The 13,963-nt window shown below is 34.2% G+C and overlaps 1 long non-coding RNA gene across 1 annotated transcript; it reads right to left on the reverse strand.

The window, feature by feature from the left end:
* Nucleotides 1-4,021: 4,021 nt before the first annotated feature.
* On the reverse strand, nucleotides 4,022-8,478 carry LOC120329376 (uncharacterized). Its single transcript, XR_013480399.1, has 2 exons — nucleotides 6,418-8,478; nucleotides 4,022-5,313 (listed from the first exon to the last, which is right to left on the reverse strand). It is a non-coding gene; the product is annotated as an uncharacterized LOC120329376 (long non-coding RNA).
* Between the last annotated feature and the right edge of the window lie 5,485 nt (nucleotides 8,479-13,963).

Genomic DNA, 13,963 nt, shown 5'->3' on the forward strand with positions numbered 1-13,963 from the left:
ACGATAATGCGTGAGCATGCTGTCTTGGTACGAAGCCGTTAATCTTGAACTGTCGTATGCGTTGCTTGTTACATATTATGTTCATGCGTTTAAAATTATTGTAGCGTGTTAAAATATGTGTGGAAAATACGACCATGCGGTCAACAAATTTAATTACCACCTAATTTGGATACAGCGCCGGTTATACATCTGTATGCATGTATTTAAACATGGATTTTACAAAAAGTAAACGAGTTACGAAGTAAAAGAATTATAGGATTTCCGTCATTTTTCAATATATGTATATAGGCTACTGTAATAAGAAACTATGTTTCCGGAAATGAAATCCGCAAAAAACTTGGGCGAACTTGTGTCGAATTTCATTTGGAGACAATGTCTTGTCCAATGCTTTTGAACTCAAAAAAGGTCAAAATATTGAAACTAGCAACTTCAACTTTATAGTTCAATTAACTCAATTTTCGCTCAAAATATGTTCAGCTAAAAGTAATAAGAGCACCGAGAGGCAATTAAAGTATAAATGTCATTAGATAACGTTTGGCACGCGACTAGAAACAAATCCAATCAACACAGTTATGTCATATCGGTGGGAAGAAATTCCACAAACCAAAAATTTATTCCGGTGAAAAAATAATAGATGAACAATTTCGCTAATGAGTGACAACCTAGGACCTAGGTTGTCTTCAAATAGCTCTTCGGTGTAAAAATGGAACCAGAAAATCGTTTAGGTAACGCTAAAATCCGCGGTACAAGCAACGAAATTTGAATCTTTAACACGATGCGAATGTATAAAATAAAAGTATAAGTTTATTTCGACCCCATAATCAGTATAACAGGCAAAAAAAAATGATTGATAAAAACAAGTGAATAAAAACAGATTATCAAATTAGAAAAGCAAACAAAATCTTAGATAAGGTTTAAAACGTACAGAATATAAGATGGAAGGTTTTGTCAAGAAGGTCTTGTTCACTAACCTGAAACAATTAAAATATTGCACACACGCTCACGCGCACCCACACACACACACAACCATAGGGAATTTGTAAAGTAAGAAGAACAATCTTCAACTTGTTATGTGTTATCTATTGTGTCTATAAGAAATGAGGTTTTTATCAATAAACAACAAAAAAATCTACACCAAATGAGTGAAAAAAATAATGAAAAAAATAAATAAATATCGACAACGAAAAACTACTGCTGTGTGTCAGTCGGGAATAGTTTTTCATATAAAATGATAACAATGGACAAATTGACTAACTTCATTGTATGGTATAACCGTAAATAAATATAAAGAAATACCAATGCCACTATAATGGGAAAAATGCGTTTCAATGGTCACTCGATTACATGGATCGCCATTTCATGAACGTGGACACAATTTAAAATGGATATGGAATGATATGGGTAAATGTATCTGGATTATTTAATATTTGTCATTATTTATCTATGTATTGTATACTTATACACTTCATAATATCACCTAAATCACCTGGAAAATTTTGATTCATGCAGCTAAGAGAGAGAGAGAGAGATTTTATTATTTCGTCAACCAAAAAACGTAAAAAATAGTCATCAGTAAAATAGCACTATCAAAAAAAATTTTTTTTTTGGTATGGACAGGAGGAAGCGATACGACCATACGGTCATCGAAGTCAGCTCCCACCATATATGCTGATTTTATTAAGATAACACTGAAAGATGACCAGTGACAAAACTACTTAAACTATTACATTAATATTTTTACAATAAAATTCTGAATAAAATTAGGAGACTCGTGGGTAAATGCATTGTTATGAGTATTTTTAAAAGAAAGAAAATAGAAGAAAACAAAAAAGGAAGGGGGGTGTCCTATGTTAATCTAAAGCGACCAGATTAATGCTATGGAAATTTAATATTTAGCTGAAAACTAAATTACTAAATTCATAAATTCAATTGGGCTTGAAACGATAATAAATAGAAATAATAAATAATTGGATATATATAAACAGTGGATCAGGGACAAAATTTTAATGTGACGAGAATGTGGAAAATATTTTAGTGCAACTTAGTGATACATACACAGTATAAGGAAAGTAAATAACAAAAACATGAAAATATTAATTGAACTCCTGCAGTATGTGTACCATGTTTGGGCCAGACCCAAATCCTATCCAGACCTTCTTTATCTTAGTTCCATCAAGGGCTTGGGAGCAAATGAGTTTCTTTCCAAACAGGACTCAGTCACCTCATATAAGCCGATGTAAAGCAGGCGAACAAAACCAGTTACCCGCCCACTGGTACACATACTACTACATACATTAATTAATCAACAACACATAGCAATGTCATATACACCAAAATATATGAAAGAAGCACCATTCCATTGATCAACAATAGCAATGATAGTAATTAAATAAACACTGGTATGGTGAAAGGACCTTGACACAAACCTGCAACAATGTAGAGCAGTAAGTTGTGTGTATTGAGAAGAAACATTACAAGTGATTTGAGCTATGGGAGTGGAACTTATCCATTACACAACACAACTAAAAATACGAATATAGTCAGGAATGACTGAAATGCAGGGTAAAAGTAATTGGAATTGCACAATCAATTTGGCTAAGAGATTTAACATTATTCAATTATGACAAGTGCAACTGCACAACATATACCGTAATGAAAATTGAGCAATTAGAGGAAACTTTGTTCCAAAAAATCTCGAAATATAATAATAGATACCACACATAACTGATAACATTTGAATTGAACAACAATGATAGTAACTATTATAGTGACAAACAATTGTGATGCAGAGATGAAATTTGACATTTTGGTAATTCCATTCTTGCAAGTAATGAAAATAAAGAGCATCATTGGGAAAGTTAACTATGAAAAGTACATATGCTAAAAGCAGTCAAATTTTATCAGGTAACAATATAAGGGTTTACGCCTACGGTAACTACTATAACCTCATATTATGTCAAAAAGTACAAATGCTGAATAGTTTATAGTTTGGCTTATGATGAAAACTGTTGGTGTTACATGCAAGCCAACTCATGTACTATATATAGCTATCACATCAGGAGGAAAATTAAATTTCTATATAGAAAAGAGCTGACTTAATAGATTATATTTGCAAAGATAAAGATGCAAATCGTGAGTGAAATAGTTATTAAGATGCAAAAAAAAAAAAAAAAAAAAAAAATACAGAAAATATATCCTTACACATATTAATATTTATTTATGAGATACTTCATATACTTATATTTGAAACAGCTATAAGACGAATCTATGATTTCATTGGGAATAGAGTTCCAAATACTTGGACCAGTGATTTTAATGGAGTCGCGGGCCAGACTGGAACTTGTCCGACTAACAAAATATGCTCCTCTACCCGCTAAACGAGTGTTGTATTGGTGGACATTACTACAATTTGTGAAGTAGCTATCGAAAATTTCAGGCAGAATTCCATGTTTAAATTGAAACATGATTTTCGCTATTTCGAATTTATATACATCAGCTACTGTAAGAATATTCATCTTTTTATAACTGGGACTTATTCTCTCACGAAAACGAGTACCACTCATTAACCTTACTGCACGATTTTGAAGTATTCTAATCCTATCCATATAAGTCTTAGGGGCAGAACCCCATGCCACAATTCCATATTGAAGATGTGAGTAAAATAGAGCGAAATATACGGTTCTTAATACCTTTTCAGATACAAACGGTCTCAGTTTAGACATAGCACCTATGGCTCTGGACAGTCTACCTGCAAGTTGATTAATATGCCTATGCCAGTTTAGCTTATTGTCTAGAATAACTCCAAGATATTTGACAGAGTCACAGATACTAAGTAATGAGTCGTTTAGTATAAATTTTGGAGTGAGGTTCGAATTTTTAAGGCTTTTGCTACAATTAATCAATAAGACTTGGGATTTACTAGGATTGACAGTTAGCTTGTTTTTAATTAGCCATTCTGATATACAATAGAGATCCTTATTAACTATATTTTCTAGGTCGGACAGATTTTTTGCAGCGAAAGTAGCACTAGTATCATCAGCGAAAAGTTTAATTGGAGCCCTAATGGCATTGACAATATCATTTACATGAATTAAAAAAAGGGTAGGCCCCAGAACTGAGCCCTGGGGGACCCCTACCGACACCTTTTCACTTATCGATTGACAACCAACCAAACTTACAAATTGACGTCTATTTTGCAAATAACTTTTGAACAATTTATTGGCTACTCCCCGAATTCCATAGTAATTAAGTTTTGTAATTAAGATATCATGATCCACTGTATCGAATGCTTTTTTCAAATCCAGAAATACACTACAACCTAATGAGCCTTCATCTATAACGTTATAGTAATGGCTGATAATATCTAATATAGCATGTGAAGTGCAATGTCCATCCCTAAAGCCAAATTGGTCACTATTTAGAATTGAGTTTTTGTCCAAAAAAGATTTCAGTCTCTTTAGTAATACTTTCTCATAAAGAATTGAAAGACAAGACAGTACCGAGATGGGGCGATAATTTGACACGGTTTCCCTATTTCCAGATTTGTAAACCGGTACAACTCTGGCAACCTTCAAATGCCTGGGAAAAATACCCAGGGTCATGGAGATGTTGAAAAGATTACACAGGGTTGGACTAATGATGGTCTTTAAAATTTTAATCAAATAGACCGGAACGCGGTCGTGACCTTCTGCTTTACCAGTCGCAAGCGTGGAAATAAGCATTTCAATTTCGTTGGTGGTGGTGGGCTCTAGATACATTGACGATTTAATGGGTTGCTTTAAATATTTCATAAAATCGTAATTGCTGTTTGAAAAAGCTGAGGCAAGCGTCGGCCCAATCTGGGAAAAATAATTATTAAAAACATTACAAATGTCAACTGGATCTTCAGTTGATTTATTAAGAGTCTCATCACGCAGAGTGTTCGGATGATTTTTTTTTAATTTTTTATTAATGATTGAGTTGATGGTATTCCATGTCATTTTCGAATCTTTCCTATACTTATCGAAACATTTTGCAAAGTACTCCTCCTTTGCTCTATTTTTAATATGAGAGAGAGTGTTGGAATATTTCTTATATTGGCGTTTTTCAATATCAGTGCCATTTAAAAATAAAGTTTTATGTAATTTATCTCGTTTTTTTGCAGACCGTAATATTCCAGGTGTAATCCATGGTTTTTGCTTCAATCGACGTTCCTTTCTACTAACTTTTTTCAAGGGGGCATATTTATCAATTAAATTTCTTAGTCGGTTGACAGATTCATTAAAAACTATGTCATAATCATCAGCTCCTACCTCAGTACTCAACATGTCATTTCTAAAAATAAATTGGGCATCAGTTAAAAATTGGTCAAGATTAAAATGTTTCATGTCCCGTTTCAATTCCGAAACATGCCTGGGGCGTACATAATTCATCTCAAGATGGCAAAAAATAGGAAAATGATCTGTCAGATTATCATGCAAAACAATTGGTTTAATATTTTTATCTATAATATTTGTATACATATGATCAAGTAAATTAGCAGTATAACTTGTCACTCTTGTGGGAAGCGTAATCAATGGAATTGTGGCATGGGATTGAAGCATTTCTAGGTACTGCTTCGTAAAGTTGGAATTTTCATGGAGGTTGATGTTTATATCACCAACTATAAAAAAAAATTTCTTATCATGAGTTAAATTATGAAGACTATTTTGTAGCTTATATGAGAACTCCTGATGATCCGAGTTGGGGTGGCGATAGATTATACCCACAGTCAAAGAATAGGGTTTGGCTGTTCTAATAGGAACCTCAACCCAGAGTTCTTCACATCCAGCAACATTTAGGTAATAATCCTCAATAAAGTTAGGAGAGAAATAAGTCTTTATATATAAGCCAACACCGCCAGCATTTGTACTAGATGGTGTATGATAGAAATCGTAGCCATCTAAATTAATATTAGTTACAGGATCGGATTTTAGTTTGGTTTCAGAAATAGCTATGAAGGATGGAGATGAACCTAGGTCATATACAAGTCTTGACAGCTCATCAATATTTTTTTGGATGGATCGAATGTTTAAATGGGCAATAACCAAGGGATTCTTTTTCAGTTGGGTGAAAGTAGTTAATAAGTCATTTCGCTCATTCATAGAGACACAGTTTGCAACATTTTCAAACTCAAAATCACTAGTATTTAAAACTTTTTGTTGTACTTCCCTCTTATTTGGATCAGTACTATCATCAAAGGGTATTTGGTCAGAATTGGTGCAGCAATAGTGAGTTGCACCAGGACTAATGTTGGGATAATATTTGGAAAAACATGAAATATGGATTCTGGAATAGCATATATCACAGGGGATAAAATTATTTAAACACGGCTTATCACATAGAGAACAGAAATTCAAAAGAGCCATTTTTGGCAATAATATGACAAATGAAACCTACTTGAAAAAAGATGATTACTTCAGGTTTTCAATATCAGACAGCTTTGTGATTGGGACTCTTGGGGCATCTTTGTTCTTCCTCATATAAATATTACCATTGGTTGTCCAGAGCCGTTCATAGTTATTTGATTTTCTTGATTTGCGGGCATTATATAAGAGGTTATTCCTGAATTCTGTTAAATTTTCATTAATGAAAAGCGATTTCATTCCTTGTATCCCAAAATTTCCGATGCTGGATATATTACGTTTTTTATCAATAAATTCGTTCCTTTTGTTTCTATTCGTGAACCTGACAATTATGGGGGGGATCTTTGATTTGTCTCTTCGAGGTAGTCTATGAGAGATTGAGATGTCAAGCCTTTCCACATTTATCTTTAGCAGTTTTCCTATTTTTATTATAAGTTCATCAGTATTTTCATCTTCTGAGTAGGGTATACCATGAAATTCCAAATTTTCACGTCGTACGTATTGGGCCAAATCTTCAAAATCCTTGTCGAACCTTTTTTGCAGAGATGATATGAGTTCTTTAAGTGCTTTATTAGAGGCTGACAACTCTTCGATTTTGCGATGAAGATCAGATAGGTAATCTTTTTGTATCTCGAATTCAGCATTAATAAAATTTTGACTTGCATGCACCCCAGTCTGGATTTCATGGCCTTTTTGAACGAGAAATCGGGCGTGCAATCAGAAATTCCCGCGTGCAAATAAGAATTCCTGGCGTGCAATTATAGCTCACGACGTGCAAAACAACTGCACTCGCGTGCAACTGACTTTGACATCAAATACCTCTCAATACATCCGCGTAAAATTACCGGTATCGGATAAAAAATACGTTGAATCAGAGAAAAAAATGGACGTTTGACCTTTGACCCCAAACATTATTTCTACAGTTTGTCGCTAATTTTGAGAGTGTTTGTGCGACTTTGGATACCGGTACTGTTCAGTACATCCGCGTAAAATTATTGGATAAAAAATACGTTGAACCAGAGCAAAATGGACATACTTTGTCATTAATTTTGGTAGTGTTTTTACGTAGAATTAATGGATAAAAAATACGTCAAATTAGAGCAAAATGGACGTTTGACCTTTGACCCCAAACATTATTTTCATACTTTGTCACTAATTTTGGGAGTGTTCGAGCAACTTTAGATACCGGTACTGTTCAGTACATTCGTGCAAAATTATTGTATGAAAAATACGCTGAATCAGAGCCGTACTTGGCCATTGGTGCGGAGGCGATCTTTTCGTCCATAACTATTCTCACGGGATTCCTATTTCCTATCATTCAACACGATATGGACCTTTCTCCGAGCATCGACTTCCTTGTTTACTTCGTGACATTGGCCAATCAGCAAGATGCAAAAAAGGACGTAACAATGAGAGGAATTTTTCGCGGGTCAAAGGTTGGGGAAAGGTCCATGGTCTTTTTGCTTCGCAATATTTCGATCAGACCAAATCTTGCAAGCTGGTATTTGTCGACAATTGTGGAGGTATAATATTTTGGCATCTTTATATTACTGGATTATTGATTTTAAAACCATTTAAACCGATTTACATTGGTGAGCAATTGCAAATTTTCGGCGTGCAAAATTGATTTCGCTCGCGTGCATTTTTGCGGAGCGCTAGCGCCCTCGGGCGTGCACCTGCCATGGAATCCAGTCTGGCATGCACCATCTGCACATCTTGCTGAAGAGTGGTATTCGTGGCATGAATCCCATTCATGTCCTCCCTGAGTGAATCAACCTTATTCACAAGACTATCGGTCTGCTTGAACATGGTCTCGAGCCTTTCAGCCATTTGCTGGGTGTTATTCAGCACAGATTCATCTATCTGGATTGAGATTTTCCTATCATGCTCATTGATTGATTCTTCTAAAAGGTCTTTAAGGCTATCTTCCACTATTGCCTTTATCTCAATCTTCAAGTTATTGGTGATTCTCTTTTCCATTAATTCCAGTTTACTTGTTAGCTGAGCAAACTTTCCCTCCATTTTCAGATTGTATTCAGTACAGTTATAATAAATTATTGTAAGTTAAGTTAGTTATTAGCAAATCTTAATCAAATAGCGAATCAAATAGCTAAATTGAAATAATTTATTTGGACAAACCAAAACTATCATATTCATAAATGGCAATGGGTTTAAATTTGGCAAAAATAGAGTCATGACTAGCGCTTAATTTGGTGTTACTGCTGAGAACCTTAGTAAAATTCACGGCACATCACGGAGGTCTGGAATAAAAGCATCGCTAATGGGCAATATATTTATCTAAGGTCGATCGTCGGAAAGCGGTTATTTAGAAACGAATACATCTACTGCTGCATTCTTGGATTACACAAAGAGCGAGTACATATTCCCAAAGGTTTGTTACGATACTGAAATACAAAGAATTGTGGTGAACAAAGAAATTTCTTCGCCCACATTCACACAAAGAAGTACTTTATTTTCCGATGAGTGTCGCTATAGCACTGTTTTGGTGTTTACAAAAACTCGTCTAATTTCGGACATCTCGACAATTTATTTGGAACGAATTGTCCTGATTTCAAATAAATATGGAGGATTCGTCTTTTATTTTCAGAACGAACTGGCCATAAATAATTAGATATGACGAGTCATCCAGAGAAGTCCTCAATAACATTGCGTGGGCGCTTTGACACTCGGGAGCGTCTTTATATTTGCTTAGTTAGTTTATTATGGGGATAGTTTGTATTTGGTTTTGTGGTATTTTTCCAAAAATAACGTCTGATATCGATGTCTATATATTTAAAAAACAACATTGATACTTTTAAAGTAAGATACGTTAGTAGTAAGTAACTACACGAGTTAGACGCCTGAACGATACTACACGTTCGTGTTTTTTTCTTTATACATGTTTGTGTGTGTAAGAAGTTTTGCCAGTTTTACTACATTTTTGTGTGTTCATTGTTTTGTGTATGTTTTTTTGGGGAAATCAAAATAAACTTATACCGTAGTTATTATACTTTATGTACTTATGGGACGATGGGAACAAAAAATTTTTATTTTGGTATTTCAATATAATTTGCTCAATTGTCTCAGAAATGAAAAAAAAAAATAGAATTTTGATTTATTCAATTGGATTGTATTTCTTAGTACCCTCTCGTTATCTGCATGTAATCAATGGAAGTAGATATTCAAATGTCTGAATGATTGTTTTTTTCAGTTTAGTTGAGTGTTGTTGGCACTTAGTGTTAGTTACTTATTGACCTAATACTAAATAAAATGAATTTGGTTAACGGTACCCGTATTCTGGTATTGCGATTTCGACTTTACCATTATTGTATGACAGTAGTAGTTGTAATTTTTGAGCCCTGACTTATCAGAAGAAAAAATTAAATATTTCTGTCATTATGGTACAAGTCCATGCATCTGGAAAGATAAACTGGGCCATCTATCTAAACACATAGCTGGATTAGTAGCTACATGAAAGATTGTGGATTACCACAGACTCATTTTAGATGAGTCATACTGCATTTTGTGCAAAGTGCATGTTATGATCTGCATTGGCAATTTTGGCATAGGTTATTATGCGTTCTTTTATTGGCTGCCTTCCTAACCATTATATTAATGTGTTATGTTCTTATTACAATATCACATCAGGAATGTCCAAGACATATCTTCCAAATTCTTACATTTAAGAATACTTTGAAAAACAACATTCGACAAATTGCTAAAAAATGTTCAAAGTTTCAACAATATTTTTAAAATAGAGAACCAATCCAATTATTGATCACCTTGACATATCCGTATTTCATAATCCTAACTCATTCATCTAATCTTCTGTATCGCCTCAGTAAAACGAACGTTTTTTTTTTTTTCACGAAATAACTTTTTTAATCTACTGCCATTATAAATCAGGGGCCAAATAATATTTTGGTCTGAGTTTCAAAGTTATATCTGTACCATTTGTCCATTGTTTGGGGCCGTTAGAACCAAACTATAATAGAATCAATTTTCCTTTCCCCTAGGATAAATATGAAAATCTCAATCAACATTTTTCGGTAATATCCAATTCACCCCTTCAAAACTTCCACAGAGAATCTACACGAATACATCAGAGAAAATCTAAATATCTACTACTTCAGCATGAACAGATTTTCTTAGGATAAGATTAAGATTTACATATTTATCCCGGGGGAGAGGAAAGCCGATAAGACGGCTTATCCATATGGCGAACCACGGCCTCTCGTCCAGTTACCATTCCAAGTCGGGTATGGGATTAGTTATATTGTTAGTTTTCGGAAGCATGGACTTGGTGGTGGAGGAAGCCGTAACCGACCAGCGGTTACGTGAACCACCCAACGACGGCGAGGAGTCCAGCAATCCTCTCGCACATAACCATCCCTGCATGGGATTCGAACCTGCGAACCCATGCAGAGTAATTAGAGGTGCGGTGGCGAGCGTATTCCTAACGCTTAGCCCGTTGAGCCACACCGCCGCACCTTGAATTTCAAACTTTGAATTAATCCAATTTTTTTTTTCTGATCAGACTTAAACCCATCTTTTAGTCTTGGTTTCAAAGCTATATCTATTTCAGCTTTGAGTTTAAGTAGTGCCTTATTTCCATTTTTAGGTTTGTTTGTTAGAACCAAACTTCTTCATGATCCTATTTAGAATATCTTACTTATTATTCTATATCTGTGAATATTATCAAAAATGTCTTTGGGCAGATTACTCGGCCAAGTATCCAGATCACCGGTTCTCAACCAGTGAACCAGTGAACCAGTGGTTTTGCTAGAGGGTGATATTTCTCTTCCTAATTATATAGGTGGAGGTGTCTATTTTTGCAGAAAGAATTGTTTGTTTTTACTGTAGTTTTTCTCCTCGAATGAGAAAGCTAATGGGCCACTGACGTTTGTCCAATAAAAGTGGGCCACGTGTGAACCACTGATCTAGATAAAATAGACCTTACTATTATACTAATAATTTATGAATGATGGTAGACTAGAGATTATAAACTCAAAATAGCAGCATTGACATTTGTTCATTAGTTGGAGATTATTCCAACTGGTTGTCCCTTATTATTTTTGATGGCATGATGATAGTTTTTTTTACTCGAGAATTTGTTCTACTTGAGAGTGAGGACGGATATTGGGTTCATGTAACTGTCAGTTAGTGATGACTTCCTCCACCAAGTCCGTGTATCTGGAAGAAATACCTGCTTGACCAGTGTTCGTTCACTATAAGCGCACTTTTTTACGAAAACTGAAGAAAAATCGCCATTTTTTTTTTAAAAAGAAAAATTTCTGAATACTGCTTGTGAATACTTTGGTAGAGCACTTTTGTATTACATGAAGATATTTTGCAAAAATCATAGGTGATTGACTATTTCATACCTGACATGGACGAGTAACCAAATGAGAAGTTGTGGTTCGCCATAGATTGAGCCATTATAAGCTGTCTTATCAGATTTCCTATCACCCGTAATAAATTTGAAATCCTATCCTAACAACATTTCATGCAGTATTTTGATTGAAGATATTGATTTTTAATGTCATTCGCGGGCACTCGCTGTATCCATTATTGCCATGAACCAATAATCCTTCCATTTCAAATTGGAAAAAGATCAAATGAATGTCGGCCAAGCTGTCTTTATTAATAATGCATTATTCGGGGGTTTTATTACTTTCGGAAAACAGAATTGGATTTATAAATTGGATTGTTTTCAACAGAATATGTTAGTTTGTTTATTTTAAGTAGTGTTTTCACTTTTTTTCTCATAATAAGGCTTTGGATATATAGTCATATAGCTAGTTACTGTGTTTTTGATAAAATTAAAACCTTCAGCGTTCATCATACGAAATATAGTTTATTACGTTTATTGGGGTTTAAGCCTGAAATCTCTAAACTATAATTCCTACATGGACCCAATAGGGATAAGATGGGATTTTCATTTCAAGAGAGAGGAAAGCTGATTCAATGCTTAATCATGTACCACCGATTCTCAAACTTTTGTTCGTGTGGTGCCAAATTATCAGGTGATTCGTCATTATTTGCAAGGAAAAATTGTCAAATTCCCTATTTTTAATAAAGAAGATTTTGTTCATCCTAAGTGTTATATGCAATTTACTGTGCAGAATGCTGATGCCATTTCGGGCGATCCTAGCTTTACTTTGGCAAGCTATATGACATGATTGTTAATTTTTGGATGACTCAGTCAGCTACGGTTAAGAAGTAATATATTATGCCAAAATGGTTATGCCAAGCTCACTCGAAGTACATCTAATACTATACTACACTAGACCCCAAGATTTTTCATATTAGGTGTTATATGCAATTTACTCTGTATTTTTGCTAATTTTTCAAATAATTATAACATCTGCAATCTGACCAACGTAGCTCATTCATAAATATTTAATTGAATCTAGCTATTGCATACCATGCAATGAATAGATAACATAGATAGATAATTTCATTTGGACCTTGCCATGGTACAAAAAAGTTGCACACAAGATAAACACACAGCAAAGAAGTTCAGAAAAGTTGGCAATTCAAGTAATACTAAGGAATAGGTGCTTTTTAAGTTGGTATGCAATCAAAAGGGTGATAGCGAAGGTTGAAATTTCAAAAAGTTTTATTTGGAAATAGTACCAATAGATGCTAAAGCTGATATCTAATCATAAGTTGAAGCAATATTCTACAAAGTGTTTGAAATAAAAGCTCGCAGGAGTTTAAAAATTAACAAACTTATTTTATTTATTTTCTTGAAACAGCTTTATAAATTTTACCCCTTTTGGTTAAAGCCTTCAATAATCCTTGCATTTTCTTGCTGATACAGCATAAAAAATTGATCCTAAATTGTTTAAAACTTACATAAAAGGATTAATTCAACCCATTGAAAATGATTATAATGTTAAACGCCGGCTTTTTATCAACATAATTAAAATAACACCAGATTAAAATCTACCGGTACACGGGCAATTATTCTGGGCTGTGTCGCTACACTATTTTAAGCTTATCTTTGTATATGGAATGCGTGTAGTATAAATAACCTACATGTACGCTTGTTAAATTTGTTTAACCATCGGCGTTTTATGTTTGTTTGTTTCGGAACATCGTAGATTATTTTAATCTCTCTCTGCATCGGAGATATTTAAGTTCAGAGAGGAACGTGGTTTTCGAGTCTGAGATTTTATCTTATAATCGAAGTTGCGGACGATCCTTAATTATGGTCATCTATCATATTAATCAGATAATTTTTCATGCTTGTTGGCTCACAGCGATTTTCTGAGCCAATGAAACTTGGAAGAGTACTGTCGGAAGAGTTTTAAAAAGTTGAAAGTAGTATTGATGTAAGTATTGATGTGTTGTAAGTTTACTCAAAGTAAGGTCTCAAGCCCTCAACTAAAAGGAGAAAGAATATTTATAGAAAAGTTACAAGTTTGCTCAAAAAAGGGTTCTAGGCCCTCAACTAAAAGTGGAAAGAGTATTGATAGAAGAGTTGCAAGTTTACTCAAAGGAAGGTCTCCAGTCTTCAACTAAAAGGGGGAAAAGTATTTATAGAAAAGTTACAAGTTTGCTCCAAGCAAGAT

Source organism: Styela clava, chromosome 14 (assembly GCF_964204865.1).
Source record: "Styela clava chromosome 14, kaStyClav1.hap1.2, whole genome shotgun sequence".
Classification (NCBI taxonomy): Eukaryota; Metazoa; Chordata; class Ascidiacea; order Stolidobranchia; family Styelidae; genus Styela; species Styela clava.